This window comes from Bos mutus, chromosome 9, assembly GCF_027580195.1.
Source record: "Bos mutus isolate GX-2022 chromosome 9, NWIPB_WYAK_1.1, whole genome shotgun sequence".
In the NCBI taxonomy this organism is placed as follows: Eukaryota; Metazoa; Chordata; class Mammalia; order Artiodactyla; family Bovidae; genus Bos; species Bos mutus.
The window spans coordinates 47371131-47388737 of NC_091625.1; the positions used below are offsets into that span (position 1 = coordinate 47371131).

The window sequence follows — 17607 nt, forward strand, 5'->3', positions numbered from 1 at the left end:
TAAGAGAAATGCAACAAAAGACATCTCTAAAGCTTTTCCTTAAGATGGTCTAAGATCTTCCTGCTTTATACCCACAGGCCCCAAACACAGGAGGTGGCTCCATATAAGGTACAGTAGGCTTACTGAGCTTACAGGACAACCCAGAATTCACAGAGACTGGGATATCTAGACTTGTGCAGCAGAAAATCAAAGAGGGAGTTACCCAAAGGAAGATTTTCAGGTATCTACACAGGAGTTCTCATGAGTCTCTGATCAAATCTAAGATGCATATCCAGGTACTAAGGTATTTGAACGTCATTAAATTCAAGAGAACAAAATAAGAAAGACTGAATTCTTATCATGATAAAAGCCATGAGGAATTGGCTTGTCATCTTTTAAAAGTACTCTAGGAGACCTGTCAACTTAGAACTCTAAATATACACATGCACACTCACATACACATCACACACACACACAAACATAGATTTTTATGTGTACTCAAAACTGAAGCAACTCAATCATTAACAGCTGAAAGAGATACAAACTGTGGAATATCTATATAACGAAATACTGCTGCTGCTGCTGCTAAGTCACTTCAGTCGTGTCCGACTCTGTGCAACCCCATAGACGGCAGCCTACCAGGCTCCTCTGTCCCCGGGATTCTCCAGGCAAGAACACTGGAGTGGATTGCCATTTCCTTCTCCAGTGCATGAAAGTGAAAAGTGAAAGTGAAGTCGCTCAGTTGTATCCTACTCTTAGCGACCCCTTGGACTGTAGCCCACCAGGCTCCTCCATCCATGGGATTTTCCAGGCAACAGTACTGGGGTGGGGTGCCATTGCCTTCTCTGAATGAAATGCTAGTTAGCAATATAAAGGAACAGGCTACTGATAACAGTACAAATAAATCTAAAAATCACACTGAGTAAAATAAACCAAGCAAACAATAGGACCCATGTATATAGTTCTATCTATGTAAAATTCTAGAAAATATAAGCTAAAATGTGGTAATAAATAATTAAGAGATTTTTTGAAAACCACACAGGAATTGAAAAAAGCACAAGGAAACTTTGGGCGAGGTGATACATGTGTTCACTATATTGATTGTGATGATGGCTTCATGTCTCTATATGAATGTCAAAATTGGTCAAATCATACAACTTAAACATGTGCAGTTTATTACATGTTAATTAAATTTAATAAAGTTACAATAAAATGAAGCCAAAAATAAACATTTTTCTCCAAAAAATGTTGAAAAAAATGGACTATCATTAAGTCTGCGTTGAAAGAAATATTATTGAAAGTTCTTCCACAAAATGAAAAGGACACACCAGATAGACACAGGGAGCTCAACCCAGTGCTCTGTGACAACCTAGAGGGGTGAGATGGGGTGGGAGATGGGAGGGAGGTTCAAGAGGGAGGGGACATATGTATACCTGTAGCTGATTCATGTTGATATATGACAGAAACCATCAGAGAATTGTCAACAATTATCCTCCAATAAAAAATTGAAAAGAAAAATAAAAGAAACAAACAGTAGCAGAAATGGTAAATACATGATTAAATTTCTAAAAATTAAAAATAAAACAAATATGGCTGTTTAAAGTAAAAACTGTATTAATATACTGTCAGGTGTGTAACCAGTACAGAAATCAGATATATGTATGTGTGTATCAGATAATCAATTCCACTGGTTACATTTAGAGGTGCCCTAAAATGTGAAATGGGGACTATTCTCTTTACCTCAAAATCAACTAGTCATTTCTCTGGAAATTGCTGAGGAAGGACCACTTTGTGAGCAATCAGTTGAGGGAGTAAAAGCCCATGTCCTGAAGGGGAATCCCATCAAGGTACAACAGCAACCACTATAATATTCTTATCCTTATTATTCTTATTATTATTCTTTTGGGGATTGTAAATTCAGTTATTAAATAATTTTGGTTCATTGATGTTACATACATTATCTATTTCTAGATATAGATCAGAGAAAATCAGTGTTCACAGCTAGAAAGTGTACAATCCTTACAGTGCACTAACTATGACTTGAAATATAATCAGTTAGGAGCCACTATCTATATAATTTATGACTATAAATAAGTATTCTGAAAAGTAGGTGCATAAAATATGAAACAATAGGATTTATACATTGATATAGTAGAAAGCATACAATGTGATGATATATCCTACAAAAATAAATCAGAACTTTTACTCACTGTTGAATGTCATTTTGTATGTCACTTATAATTTCATAGGTAATTTCATAAAAATCCTCACCTCCCTGGCAAACAGCAAATTTTGAAATCCTTTTTGTTTCGCAGGCCTCTTCAAAGACTCAGAGGCAAGTGTAAATGTATTTTACTGATTGATGTTTTGAAATCCTATGAAGTTTATTTAGAATAAGGTTTGCTAAGAAAGATACCTGGTTTAATTACGGAATAGGTACTGCATACGAAAGCACTGGGAATGAAACATCGAATGTCTGTGTACTCTTGATAAGCACTTTCTTCATTTGTCAAATGAAGAAAGGAGGATCAGGCCTTAGACTTTACTAATGGATTTTCTGTTAATAAATCCAAATCTTGAAGTAGAGAAAAACTGCAACGTATCTCCATTTCTGTGATATCCATATCTATTTTCCTGTTACTTTATTCTTAAACTATACATTTGAAATGTATCCACACTTATTTATGCTTTATGCTTCGGGTTATGTTGTGTGATAAAAGGACATACTAGACTGGAAATAGAAGTATTTGTCCTTTCCCTTTTTAAAGCTACTAAAAGGTTTTCAGGAAAATGACTTTAAAATTGGCAGTCTTAATATGTACATAGTAGTTGTTTGAAGATCATATAACAAATCAAAAACTTGTATATAGTATTAGAGAAATTCAATATTGAGTCATTAGATAAGGTTATGCAATATGCATTATTTTAATTAATTTTTAACAGGTATATTTAAAAAGTATAAATATTTTAAAAAATATTATGAAAGTAATATGCCATTATATTCTATCTTGCAACAAATAGTGTTTCTTTTCTCATTTTATTTTCCAGAAATAAGAACTTTACATACACTTACACAATCTACAGATATATATGTATATATGAAGACTTTTTTTCTTTCTTATTTGGAACTGACAAATGCAAGCAAATGACATTTCTTCTAAGACCAGTTTAATGGTGATGAATTCCTTAAACTTTTGCTTATCTGGAAAACGCTTCATTTCTTCTTCAATTATGAATGATAACTATCCTAGGTAGAGTATTCTGGGCTGGTAGGCTTTTTGTTTTCCTTTTTTGCACTTTGAGTATATCATGCTACTCGCTTCTGTCTTGCACAATTACTTCTAATGCATTCCTCCTATTCTTTAACTTTTGACATTTTAATTATAATGTGTCTTGGAATGGGTCTCTGAATTGTTTATTTTTATGACACATATTTCAGTTCTTTTCAGTCGCTCAGTCATGTCTGACTCTTTCTAGCCCCATGGACTGCAGCAAACCAGGCCTCGTTGTGCAACACCAGCTCCCAGAACTTACTCAAACTCATGTCCGTCAAGTTGGTGATGCCATCCAACCATCTCATCCTTTGTTATCCCCTTCTTGTCCTGCCTTCAATCTTTCCCAGCATCAAGATCTTTTCAAGTAAGTCAGTTCTTTGCATCAGGTGGCCAAACTATTGGAGTTTCAGCTTTAGCATCATTCCTTCTAATGAACACCCAGGACTGATCTCCTATAGAATGGACTGGTTAGATCTCCTTGCAGTCCAAGGAACTCTCAAGAGTCTTCTCCAACACCACAGCTCAAAAGCATCTATTTTTCAGCACTCAGTTTTCTTTATAGTCCAACTCTCACATACATACATGACTACAGGAGAAACCATAGCCTTGACTAGACAGACCTTTGTTGGCAAAGTAATGTCTCTGCTTTTTAATACACTGTCTAGGTTGCTCATAACTTTTCTTCCAAGGAGCAAGCATCTTTTAATTTTATGGCTGCAATCACCATCAGAAGTGATTTTGGAGCCCAAAAATAAAGTCTGTCACTGTTTTCACTGTTGCCCATCTATTTGCCATGAAGTGATGGGACTAGATGCCATGATATTAGTTTCCTGAATGTTGAGTTTTAAGCCAACTTTTTTACTCTCATCAAGAGGCTCTTTAGTTCTTCTTTGCTTTCTGCCATAATGGTGGTGTCATCTGCATATCTGAGGTTACTGATATTTCTCACAGCAATTTTAATTCCATCTGGTGCTTCATCCAGGCTGGCACTTCACATGATGTACTCTGTATATAAGTTAAATAAGCAGGGTGACAGTATACAGCCTTGATATATTCCTTTCCTGATTTGGACTCAGTCTGCTGTTCCATTTCTGGTTCTAACTGTTGCTTCTTGACCTGCATACAAGTTTCTCTGGAGGCAGGTCACATGGCCTGGTATTCCCATCTCTTGAAGAATTTTCCATAGTTTTTTGTGATCCACACAGTCAAAGACTTTGGCATAGGCAATAAAGCAGAAATAGATGCTTTCTGGAATTCTCTTGCTTTTTGATTATCCAGTGGATGTTGGCAATTTGATCTCTGCTTCCTCTGCCTTTTCTAAATCCAGCTGGAACATCTGGAATTTCACAGTTCACATACTGTTGAAGCTTGGTTTGGAGTATTTTGAGCGTTACTTTACTAGCAGGAGAGATGTGTGCAGTTGTGCAGTTGTTTAAGCATTCTTTGGCATTGCCTTTCTTTGGGATTAGAATGAAAACTGACATTTTCCAGTCCTGTGGATACTGCTGAGTTTTCCACATTTGCTGGCATGTTGAGTGCAGCACTTTCACAGTGTCATCTTTTAGGATTTGAAATAGCTCAACTGGAATTTCATAACCTCCACTAGCTTTGTTCATAGTGATGCTTCCTAAGGCCCACTTGACTTTGCATTCCAGAGTATCTGGCTCTAGGTGAGCGATCACAGCATCATGATTATCTGGGTTGTGAAGATCTTTTTATATACTTCTTCTGTGTACTTGTGCCACCTCTTCTTAATATCTTCTGCTTCTGTTAAGTCCATATTATTTCTGTCCTATATTGTGCCCATCTTTGCATGAAATATTCCCTTGGTATCTCTGATTTTCTTGAAGAGATCTCTAGTCTTTCCCATCTATTGTTTTCCTCTATTTTTTTGCATTGATCTGAGGAAGTCTTTGCATTGCACTGAGGAAGGCTTTCTTATCTCTCCTTGATATTCGTTGGGACTCTGCATTCAAATGGGTATATCTTTCTTTTTCTCCTTTGCCTCTAGCTTCTCTTCTTTTCTCAGTGTTTGTAAGGCCTCCTCAGACAACCATTTTGCCTTTTTGCATTTCTTTTTCTTGGGGATGGTCTTGATCACTGCCTCTTGTACAATGTCACGAACCTCTGTCAATAGTTCTTCATGCAGTCTGTCTATCAGATCTAATCCTTTGAATCTATTTGTCATTTCCACTGTATAATCATAAGGGATTTGATTTAGGTCATACCTGAATGATCTAGTGGTTTTCCCTACTTTCTTCAATTTCAGTCTGAATTTGGCAATGAGGAGAAACCTGTTTAGATGTAGATTAGACACATATTTAGATTTATTTTTATATTTAATAATTATTTTTTGTGCAATACATTTGTTATAAATATTTTCAAGTATATTTTGTGTTTTATTTGCCATGTAGAATTTTAACATTTTGTTGTGATATTTTCAGCCTTTCTTCCTAAACACTTTTTTGTGTCATTTAAGAAGTATTTTGAAAATTATTTTAATCATCTGGGTTCTTTCATACTAATACAAGGCTTTGTTTATGTTATATATGAATTCCATCAGGATTTAAATATATTGTGTGCTTATCTTCATACTTTTATTCTCTCAATTGACTGTGGTGTTCTAAATGGTAGAATCGTTACAAAGATCTCCCCAAATGATATTGGTGCTCTTTTATTTTTAATCTAGTTATGCTTTAGTGCTTCAGAGTTCATTGGAACAGTATTTTTCAAGGAAGAGTTTTTATGAAATTTTCTTGTTTCTTATGAAGCAAATCTTTTAATCTAAAATTTAAATTCAACATGATTATTGTACTTCAAATTTCTTTTGTTGGCCTGCTGTTTCTTCCTTATACACATTTTCATTGTGAATGAAGTTCTGGTTATCTCTTGAGGTTTTTTTGTTTTTTGTTTTTTCAAAACCAACTGCTGTTAAAATATTCCTATCAAGTCTTATGCTAGAAGTTAGTTGGCATCTTCCTACCTATGAAAGCATTCCCTGGGCCCACTGTTTTCACTGTTTTAACATGAGTAGATGACTAGAGTTATTCCCTTGTAGCTCAGTCAGTAAATAATCTGCCTCCAGTTCAGGAGACCTGGGTTCAATTACTGGGTCAGGAAAATCCCTTGGAGAAGGAAATGGCAACCCACTCCAGTACTCTTGTCTGGGAAATTCTATGGACAGAGGAGCCTGGGCCAGCTACAGCCCATGGGGTTGGAGGAATCGGACACAACTTAGCAACTAAAACACCACAATGACTAGAGTAGAAATTTTTTTTTTTTTTCCCTTTCCCTAGAAATGACCACCAGAGTCCAACAGGCAGACTATTTAAGTTTAGTTGTGCTAATTGCCTTATATGTGAACTGTGAACTTCCTGATGTTTCAGCTGGTTTTAGAAAAGGCAGAGGAACCAGAGATCAAATTGCCAACATCTGCTGGATCATGGAAAAAGCAAGAGAGTTCCAGAAAAACACCTATTTCTGCTTTATTGACTATGCCAAAGCCTTTGACTGTGTGGATCACAATAAATCGTGGGAAATTCTGAAAGAGATGGGAATACCAGACCACCTGACCTGCCTCTTGAGAAATTTGTATGCAGGTCAGTAAGCAACAGTTAGAACTGTACATCAGACTGCTTCCCAATAGGAAAAAGGAGTACATCAAGGCTGTATATTGTCACCCTGCTTATTTAACTTACATGCAGAGTACATCATGAGAAACTCTGGACTGGAAGAAACACAAGCTGGAATCAAGATTGCCTGGAGAAATATCAATAACCTCAGATATGTAGAAGACACCACCCTTATGGAAGAAAGTGAAGAGGAACTAAAAAGCCTCTTGATGAAAGTGAAGGTGGAGAGTGAAAAAGTTGGCTTAAATCTCAACATTGAGAAGACGAAGATCATGGCATCCGGTCCCATCAGTTTATGGGAAACAGATGGGGAAACAGTGGAAACAGTGTCAGACTTTATTTTTTGGGCTCCAAAATCACTGTAGATGGAGATTGCAGCCATGAAATTAAAAGACACTTACTCCTTGGAAGAAAAATTATGTCCAACCTAGATAGCATATTCAAAAGCAGAGACATTACTTTGCCAACAAAGGTCCATCTAGTCAAGGCTATGGTTTTTCCTGTGGTCATGCATGGATGTGAGAGTTGGCCTGTGAAGAAGGCTAAGCGCCAAAGAATTGATGCTTTTTTTTAATTTATTTTTTTATTTTATTATTTAACTTTACAATATTGTATTGGTTTTGCCATATATCAACATGAATCCACCACAAGTATACACATGTTCCCCATCCTGAACCCTCCTTTCTCCTCCCTCCCCATACCATCCCTCTGGGTCATTCCAGAATTGATGCTTTTGAACTGTAGTGTTGGAGAAGACTCTTGAGAATCTCTTGGACTGCAAGGAGATCCAACCAGTCCATTCTGAAGGAGACCAGCCCTGGGATTTCTTTGGAAGGAATGATGCTAAAGCTGAAACTCCAGTACTCTGTCCACCTCATGCAAAGAGTTGACTCATTGGAAAAGACTCTGATGCTGGGAGGGATTGGGGACAGGAGGAGAAGGGGACGATAGAGGATGAGATGGCTGGATGGCATCACCAACTTGATGGACATGAGTCTGAGTGATCTCCGGGAGTTGGTGATGGACAGGGAGGCCTGGCGTGCTGCAATTCATGGGGTCACAAAGAGTCGGATACGACTGAGTGACAGAATTGAACTAAACTGATGAGTTCAGAAACTTTAAGTATGTGAGTTTAATCACTTTCTCATGGGGCTTTCAGGTAACAGTCCATTTTAGCAGAACTAGTGCAAAATCCTCACTTCTATAACTCAAAACTTTCCTTTTAACCTTCATAGCCCTAGGTAGTATACAAGGGGAAAGAAGGGGAATCTTCTCCGAGCATGAAGGAGTACAGATGCATTCATGTCCCTCCTTTACAACCCCCTTCTCACTATATTTTCTACCAAGTTAGGGACTGATAAATATCCTTGTCTAAAAGTGGGATAATCAGTGGGCTTGTGAGACTAAATCTTTGCTTTGGAAAAAGAACACAGTGAGACACAGTGTAGTTAACTATGGAGCACCAAGAGACCAGTGGAAGACTATATGTCTCTGTCCCCATTCAGTTTTATAATGTATAGTTTATAGTTCTGTTTCCCCCACTCCCCGAGTCGAATGAGCAAATCTTAAATTATCCTGCATATGCTCACAAAAGGTTATGTGGTAGCTAAATGAAATCCAAGAAACATTGTGCAAAACACCAACCAAGATCTGAAAGAAGACAATGAGAAAAACCCTCAATAAATGTTCCCATACCTTCAGACTGAGCCCTGAAAGAAACTAATGACCATAAATCCATGAGAAAGCCAGCGTTTGTGTGGCTCTCTCACAGCTGGATCTAGCAGTGGCTAGATTCACTGATGTTGGAAGGAATTAATGGAGAAGACTAGATTATATTTGATTTTGAGGTAGTTTTGGACAGATATCCATTTATATCTGCTTTCAATGTATCAATTTAATTCAGAACATAAGTGTACATATTAACTGGAATGTAGATTCAGATACAATCTTGATATCAACATAATAGTAATAAATTTCTGCTTTTTTTTTAATATCTTCTCAAAAGTTAAGTCTTTGCAGTTCTGATAATTTAATTATGGGTGTTTTGGCTTCCTTACACAAATCTAGAATAGTCTTTCAGAAAACAAGCCAGCTCTATGTATGTGTGAATTCCCACATGTCCTGGAGTGCAATTAACTCTACTTCTAGTCATGCTGTGGCACCTGTGGACAATGAAGAAATCCGTTACAAGAATTATTTCCATAGCATGAATATGCAAGCACCAGAATTAGTGTAATTCATTCAGCTGCAGATTATCTAGACTCCAGCCTCAATACGTTTTATTGCCATGTGTCAATTCTCTGACAGCTTCATAAATCCTGCTCAATAAACATTAAATGTTTACTTTTATAGTCTGACAAATAGAGAAACCTGGGGAAAGTTTTCCAGGATAGAGCTATGTAGTTTCAAATTCATGCAACAATTCTCAGCTAAAGCTGGAGGGACTGTTTAGGAGTAACTATTTTCAATGTTTAACAGTAATGTTGAATGGGACAAAAAAATTTTTATCTGGATATAAACTGTTCCCTTAGACAGAAAAGTAGTATTACTTGTTGTTGTTTTTTTTTCCCTAGAGTATTCATTTGAGCTCTAGATTATATTTCAGTGCACATGTGATGACACATAAGTGAGATGAAAATAGCTAAATATTAATGTATTTGATTTAAATATTATTCATGGTTCAATTTCAGCTCAGGATGTTAAACTGTTTTCCTTAGAATTGCCATTTCCCTACCCCCAAAATGGCTTGATTGAGTAAATATTTTAAATTGATATATTGGAAGCAGATAAATAGAATATTGACTCTTTTTTTTCAACATGAACTCAAAGAAAAATATATGTATAATATATTTATAGTGATACAGCACTAATGAAGATTACTGAAGATGGCTTTCCTGAAAATTTCATTCTTCCTTTTAGGGGCAGTTTATTCAATTGCTAAAACTTGACTTAATTATAAACCTTCAAAGATTTTGAGGCAATAAATTGAATATATTTAATTTTTGGAGCATTATTCCTAAAAATACTTTTATTTAGTATAATCTACTCTAATATTCTGAACATGCAGACCAACAAACTAAGCATTACAAGAAATGTAGACATTTATTTCATTTTTATTATCTGAAACATACTTTTAAAAATTTACTCATATTTATTAAGCATCACTATTATGTGCCAGGTACAGTACCTGTTATAGACATCTGGGATCCATCAGTGAAAAAAATGATGGAAATGCTTACCTTCTTTGAAAATTTGTTCATAAATTTGTATAAATGTCTTACACTGTATAAGAGATGCTATAACTACTTTGTAGAATTTAAAGAGCATCTTAGATAGCTGTTGTTCATTTGGCTTTTATAAGACTTTATTTGTTTTTCTTTAAAGTCTCATGGTTGCTAAAAGGGCCATAATGGCATTAAAACACCAATTTTACTTTGTAACTACAAAACCATATATTTCCTTTGGACATTTTCTAATTTAATACAAGCACTTTAATTTTATCACATTTATTTTTGTAATTAACTTATTGCATTCAGTTTCATCATGTTACTTAAGTTTGTTTAATTAAAATATTTTTGAATCATTAAAACAAATTACAGATATGCAATTAAAATGTTCATTTTATTCTGTCACAAATGTATCATAATTAGTGGCTCAGTTATGCATTGATCGATCTGTTCTTAGGGCCTGTACTACAGAGAAATTTGCTCTTTCTGTATTAGTTCCAACTAAATATCCAATATTATATTTATAGTTTATACTTTTTAGCTGAAAATTTGTATTTTATTCCCAAAATGAAGGGTTTTTTTAATTTTACTATTTTATGTTCCATATCTTTATGTTGGTTTTACATTTAACAATTGATAGCTAAAAGTTACATTTAACAAATCAACTATTTTAAAAACTTTTAGAAATTATAATTTTATCCAAATTATTTCATCTTTGGCTTCTACTACCTAATTCCTTTCAAAAGTAAATTCATCTCAATAGCTTTAAACTTTGTGTGCAAATGCATGCATGCAAGTCTGTGATATGGGTTTAATGCTAGTTTCTTAATGAAAGATATTTTTCTATCAGGTGATAAAAATACTGTGAATTCAGAAGGTTCTTCCACTTTACCAGCACAAATGGTCAGATGTATATCCCCGTATTCCTTGGGAGATTCAATCATGCCTTTTTCCTGAGAATATTTTTCTTGACTTCTAGAATACCATATATTCCTGAACTTTATTTTTGACAGTGATCATTATTAGCATGCCTGGACAGGAAATCCAATAGTTTGGTGTGAAACAGATTATAGAAATATAGAAATGTGTGACTGTGAGGCTCTGAGTATCTCCCTTTCTTATTAGCAGTTACATTCTTAGGCACCAACATGACTCTCCTTCTGTTATAAAATGCTGTAACATCTGGAGCTTCTGGTTCCTTAGCCTCTCCAACCTAGAGTGTTTCTCATGTCCTGCAAACTATGCCCTGAGTGTCAGAATACTCGTGTACCATTATGAGGAAATGGGGCATCATCAATGAGACTGTGCATCTGCAAATCTACATTCTTATTTTGTATCTCTTCTACACTGAGTGCTGGTTTAAGAGTAAACTGATATGAAAGCAGAAGTAAATCAAGTCTGGATCACTGTTCCCAGCAATCTATTCTGAATTGGCTCCCTTTCCTCTGGCTTAGATTACAGTTCCTTCTGATTATTTTGTTGTCACAAATATAATATGTACATTTATACTGATGAATCAGTGACAATAAAATGATCTTTTTAAAAAGCTCATTTCTTCCACATACATATTCAGGACATTCATCTTCTTTCAGTGATGCTGAACAATATTTCTAAAACTTTCAGGAGTAATACTTGTATTTACAAATAAGTCACTCTCATTCTTCTTCTGTATTGCCTGGGCATATTACTAGTCCAAATTTCTATTGAAAACTTGACTTTTTTTCCCCATGATCACTTCGGTGCTTGATTGATGCTTCTTTGTTGTCTTAAGAGGAAAACTGTTGTCCCGCTAAGGGATATTTGTCTGAAGGTTATCATAGATGTAAAATCATTTGTTCCCGGGAACTAGAAATTGAATTAAGACAATTTCCTACCAAAAAAAAAAAAAACTTTCTAATTTATAAGTTGGCTTAATTCATTAAATAAACCAATAATTATTAATTTTAAACTTAAGTTTCTGTGCCCACAGCAGATTCATCTTAAAAATTTTTTTAATAAAAATTAATGGATTTTAAATGTGTGGATCACAAAAAACTCTGGAAAATTCTTAAAGAGATGGGAATACCAAACCATCTTACTTGCCTCCTGGAAAACCTATAAGCAGGTCAAGAAGCAACAGTTAGAACTTGACATGGAACAACAAACCAGTTTAAAATTGGGAAAAGAGTACATCAAGGCTGTATACTGTCACCCTGCTTATTTAACATACACAGAGTACATCATGCGAAATGCCCGGCTGGATGAAGCTCAAACTGGTATCAAGATAGCAGGGAGAAATATCAATAACCTTAGATATGCAGATGACACCTCCCTAATGGCAGAAAGTGAAGAGGAACTAAAGAGCCCCTTAATGAAGATGAAAGAGGAGAGTGAAAAATCTGGCTTAACACTTAATATTCAAAAAGCTAAGATCATGGCATAAAGTCCCAACAGTTCATGGCAAATAGATGGGGAAAAAACGCAACAGTGACAGACTATTTTCTTCGGCTCCAAAATCACTGTGGATGGTGATAGAAGTCATGAAATTAAAAGATACCTGCTCTTGGAAAAATAGCTATGACAAACCTAGAAAGCAGCACAGACATCACTTTGCCAACAAAGGTCTGCATAGTCAAAGCTATGGTTTTTCCAGTAGCCATGTATTCATGTGAGAGTTGGACCATAAAGAAGGCTGAGTGCCAAAGAATTGATGCTTTTGACTGGTGGTGCTGAAGAAGACTCCTGAGAGTCCTATGGAAAACAAGGAGATCAAACCAGCCATTTCTAAAGGAAATAAATCCTGAATAATCATTGGAAGGAAAGATGCTGAAGTTCCAATACTTTGGCCACTTGATGCAAAGAGCTGACTCATTGTAAAGGACCCTAAGGCTTGGAAAGATTGAGGGCAGGAGGAGAAAGAGACAACAGAGGATGGTTGGTTGCATGGCATCACCAAATCATTGGACATGATTTTGAGCAAACTCTGGGAGATAGTGAAGGATAGGGAAGCCTGGCATGCTGCAATCCATGACGTCACAGAGTTGGACCCGACTGAGCGACTGAACAACAATGTAATGATGAGTTGCAAATTTCAGTAATTGTCTTTAAACATGGTCTCTCAAATCACTCTTTTCTGCTTTCTTATTGTTTGGGCACATTCTACAATTTCCCTGTTACTTAGGTATATTCAACATTTCAGATTAGTTTAAATACTTCATCTTCTACCTGATTCCAAGGTTTTTTATCCCTTAGTTCAGTTCAGTGGACCTGAAGTAGAAATAAATTATGACCCATTGTTTTCTCCCTACAGGTTTCTTTCTACTGACTTGTTTTCCCTGTGTTGATCAGAACTTCTCCAGCGAATAACTGATTGGGTGCTACCACCAGACCAATCAGCTTGCTTTGCTGGGGGCTTTTTTGGTTTTAGCACTGTAAGTCACACAATCTGGGAAGCGTTCATTCTTGCAAAAACTGAGAAGTCCTGTTCACACTATACTGCTAATCTGGAAATGAGGCTGAGACAGTGTGCTGTATAAACACTTTCTGTGGGGTTATTCTGCCATGCAATCAGCTCCCTTAGTTACTTTCATGACCCAGAAGACACTCAGGCATTTTTGCCTTCCAAATAAAATGAATGCTGTCTGCTCCAACTCCTCCATTTCTGCCACTCCCAGTTGTCTGAAATTTCCTTCTAATTATATTTTTCTTATTTAGTTAGACAAGATTAGAGAACAGCAAGCTACTCCAAGGACTAAGCAGAAAAGCAACCTGAGAATTGGAGAAAGACCGCCAGTCAGCTATTTATGGCACCATCTACAGTGTCTACCAATGACCCTCTTTGGACATAGTTCTTTCAGTTGACTTTGGGAAATAATCAAGCACTTTTTTTCTCTCAAAAAAAGAAGAAGGAAAAAAACAACAAGAGTGGTGAAAGGGTCAAATGGTGTAGGTTGTAAAAAGGTAAAAGCCTCCAGTTATAAAATAAGTAATCTTATGGATGTAATGTATATACACCATGAAGACTATAGCTAATAATGCTGTACTGTATATCTGAAAGTTAAAAGACTAAATCCTGAAAGTTATCATCCTAAGAAAAAAATTTGTAACTATGTGGTGATGGATGTTAATTAGACATACCCTGATGATCATTTTACAATATATATATATACATATTGAATCATCATATTATACACCTGAAACTGATATAATTTATATGTTGATTAGGTATCAAATTGGAGAAGGAAATGGCAACCCACTCCAGTTTTTTTTTTTTTTTTTCCGGTGCTTTACCACCGGTGGACTTGCGGGCTGTCTGCTTAGTACGAGCCATGGCGATACAGAGGAAAAAAGACTCCACTCCAGTGTTCTTGCCTGGAGAATCCCAGGGGCAGGAGAGCCTGGTGGGCTGACGTCCATGGGGTCGCACAGAGTCGGACACAACTGAAGTGACTTAGCAGCAGCAGCAAGCATCAGATAAAAATACATACATTTTTTACAACTTTGTCACTATTTACAAAGTTACTATCAGGAATTTTACTATAGCTAATATTTCCCTAAAAATCTGTTAGTTAGTTAGTTCAGTTGCTCAGTCGTGTCCAACTCTTTGTGACCCCATGAATCGCAGCACGCCAGGCCTCCCTGTCCATCACCAACTCCCGGAGTTCACTCAAACTCACATCCATCGAGTCAGTGATGCCATCCAGCCATCTCATCCTCTGTCGCCCCCGTCTCCTCCTGCCTTCAATCCCTCCCAGCATCAGTCTTTTCTAATGAGTCAACTCTTCACTTGAGGTGGCCAATGTACTGGAGTTTCAGCTTTAATGAACACCTTCCAAAGAACACCCAGGACTGATCTCCTGCAGAATGGACTGGTTGGATCTCCTTGCAGTCCAACGGACTCTCAAGAGTCTTCTCCAACACCACAGTTCAAAAGCATCAGTTCTTCAGCGCTCAGCTTTCTTCACTGTCCAACTCTCACATCCATACATGACCACAGGAAAAACCATAGCCTTGACTAGATGGACCTTTGTTGGCAAAGTAATGTCTCTGCTTTTCAATATGCTATCTAGGTTGGTCATAACTTTTCTTCCAAGGAATAAGGGTCTTTTAATTAGCCATCGTCAAACACAGTTACTGACAAAAATATCACTGCTACCTCTAATAATACTGTTTAAGAAGTTCAGTAAAGAAAAACAGGAAGAACAAACTTGCTTTCTAGATGTCTCAAACATTGGTAAGAAAAACTGAGCTAGAATTATTAATAAATTAGTGTAAGTTGGGTGTCGGCTGCTGATAGTTTGGAACTCCTTGGTGGGTTCAAATATTGGTGATGTTGGAAGCAGGACTCATCTGAAGATGTTTCTATAAGGATCTCTTAAATTCACAAAAACTGCTTTTTGAAAATTCTAAGCAAGCATCATTTTGGTGTAGTCCTGGGGGTGAGACTGTGAGAAAGGCATAAAGCCCCACTAGGATCCTTCTCCCATACCTTTCCTATTGAGTAAAAGGCTTACAATTCAGAAGAGAGTGGTAGGGCTACATTAATGGTCACCCTAGTGCAGCAATAAACAATGGTAGTTAAAGAAAATGAAAAAGGGGGAAAAAAATAAAAGGTAGAAATATGTGCTGGACCCAAAACTACAGTGCATTAAGAGTAGGATCAAGGAGAGAGACACATTTCCAAGACCAAAGGATACAGTACTAACCTAAGACTGAGGCTTAAGCAGAAGACAGAGAACTCCCCTACAACCTCACTCTCAACCAGGCTAAAAGTAAAGTAACAGTGAAATACTGCATCAAGAGTTCAGAGCTACACACAAGGGAGAACTTCATCAGAAAGTGGATCAGGAACTGAGAAAAACCCTCTGACTAACCAATCTCTACCTGAATACAAGGTATAATTTGAAGAATTTGAAGCTATTAAAGATAAAGATTCAGGAAGATTCCCTGGAAGAGGAAATAGAAATCCACTCTAGTATTCTTGCCTTGGAGAATCCCAAAACAGAGGAGCTGGTGGGCTACAGCCCATGGGATCACAAAGAGTCAGACACTGTTGAGCACACATACAGTTTGTTAGGGTTTCACTGCAAATGGGTTGCTTTTGTTACCAGACATAAAATTACATTAAATACTGAGAGATATGGAATCTAATGGCCACTATGTGTATCCCTGTAAATTCTTCTCATTTCTTATACATGAGATGGTTGGATGGCATCACCAACTCGATGGACATGGATTTGAGCAAGCTCTAGGAGTTGGTGATGGACAGGGAAGCCAGGCATGCTGCAGTCCATGGGATTACAAAGAGTCGGACATGACTGAGTGACTGAACTGAACTGAACTGAAATTTAAATGGATATGCATTAAAATATACTGCTCTGAATGATTAGATGCAATTTAATTTTAATACAAAGTAATTACATTTTTTAAAGAATCAGGAAGGATTGATATTATGTATTTTAAATGTAACTTTTCCATGAATAAAATAACTTCCAACATATGTAATATACGTCCTTAAAATATATTTAACCTATTCCTATATGTTTTAGTAATTTCAGCCTTTAGTATTTTTTCTTTCTACAAATACCCATTATTATTAAAGTATGTTAATTAGCAGTTATGTGTAAGGGTGTGGAAATACCTTTGGCATAAAACTATCATTATTTTATGATTCTTACAGCCATAACTAGCTGCTAACGAACAAAGTAGGTTATATCTCAAAAGGGTGAAATCTATGAAATGCTATAGAAAATCTAAAAAGAAGACTGAGTTGGGATGAAAGAGAAGGTGAAACCTAGGAAACTACAATATTACAGAAAGCAGTGATTTCAGGGCGAAGTCCTCTTCTATATTAATTGCTATTGACACTAAGATAAGGACAATAACTGCCTATACAAGCAGAAATGTTGTCATTATTAATCAACCTAATAACCATTTCAGTAGACAGTATAGGCAGAGGCCAGATCAGAATGTTTGAGAAGCTTAAAAAGTATTAATTCGTGCAAGAATTGTGGAGAAATATTTCTTTCTCCAAATTGTTCTGAAAGGGATATTTAAGCCGATATTACTAGGGAACTTAGAATACATAATATTTATTTATCAGAATTAATGTTTTTCTCTTTTATTAAATCAGAAAAAAGTAGGATGACCTCCTATGCTGATGAGAAGACAACGCATTTCTAATGCAGATATACAGAAAAAGGAGGGACATTCAACACCTTCTGTTCCCTTTGAGTTTGGGGATGGTGAGCATGATCCAGAGAATAGGTGAGGTATTTACTGAAATAAATTTTCTCCCCTACAAGTAAAGATTACATATGTAGATGTGGCTTTTGCCTGCTTGCTTATTCATCCAGATTTGGGGACATGATATTTAGAAAGTTCTGTTTCTTCAGTGCATTATGAAAACAAGGTGAATTACTACGAGTGAGAGAGTCAGAAGGAGCGCATATATTTTTGAGAATAGAGGAGGGAATGTGTAATTGCTATTTCAGGGAAAGTGTAGTGAATGTACCA

General features: G+C 36.3%; 1 pseudogene; it reads right to left on the reverse strand.

Annotated features, from left to right (window-relative positions):
• The window catches only part of LOC102273009 (UDP-GalNAc:beta-1,3-N-acetylgalactosaminyltransferase 2 pseudogene), a 32341-nt pseudogene extending 17919 nt beyond the window's left edge, over positions 1-14422 (reverse strand).
• Positions 14423-17607: the final 3185 nt, after the last annotated feature.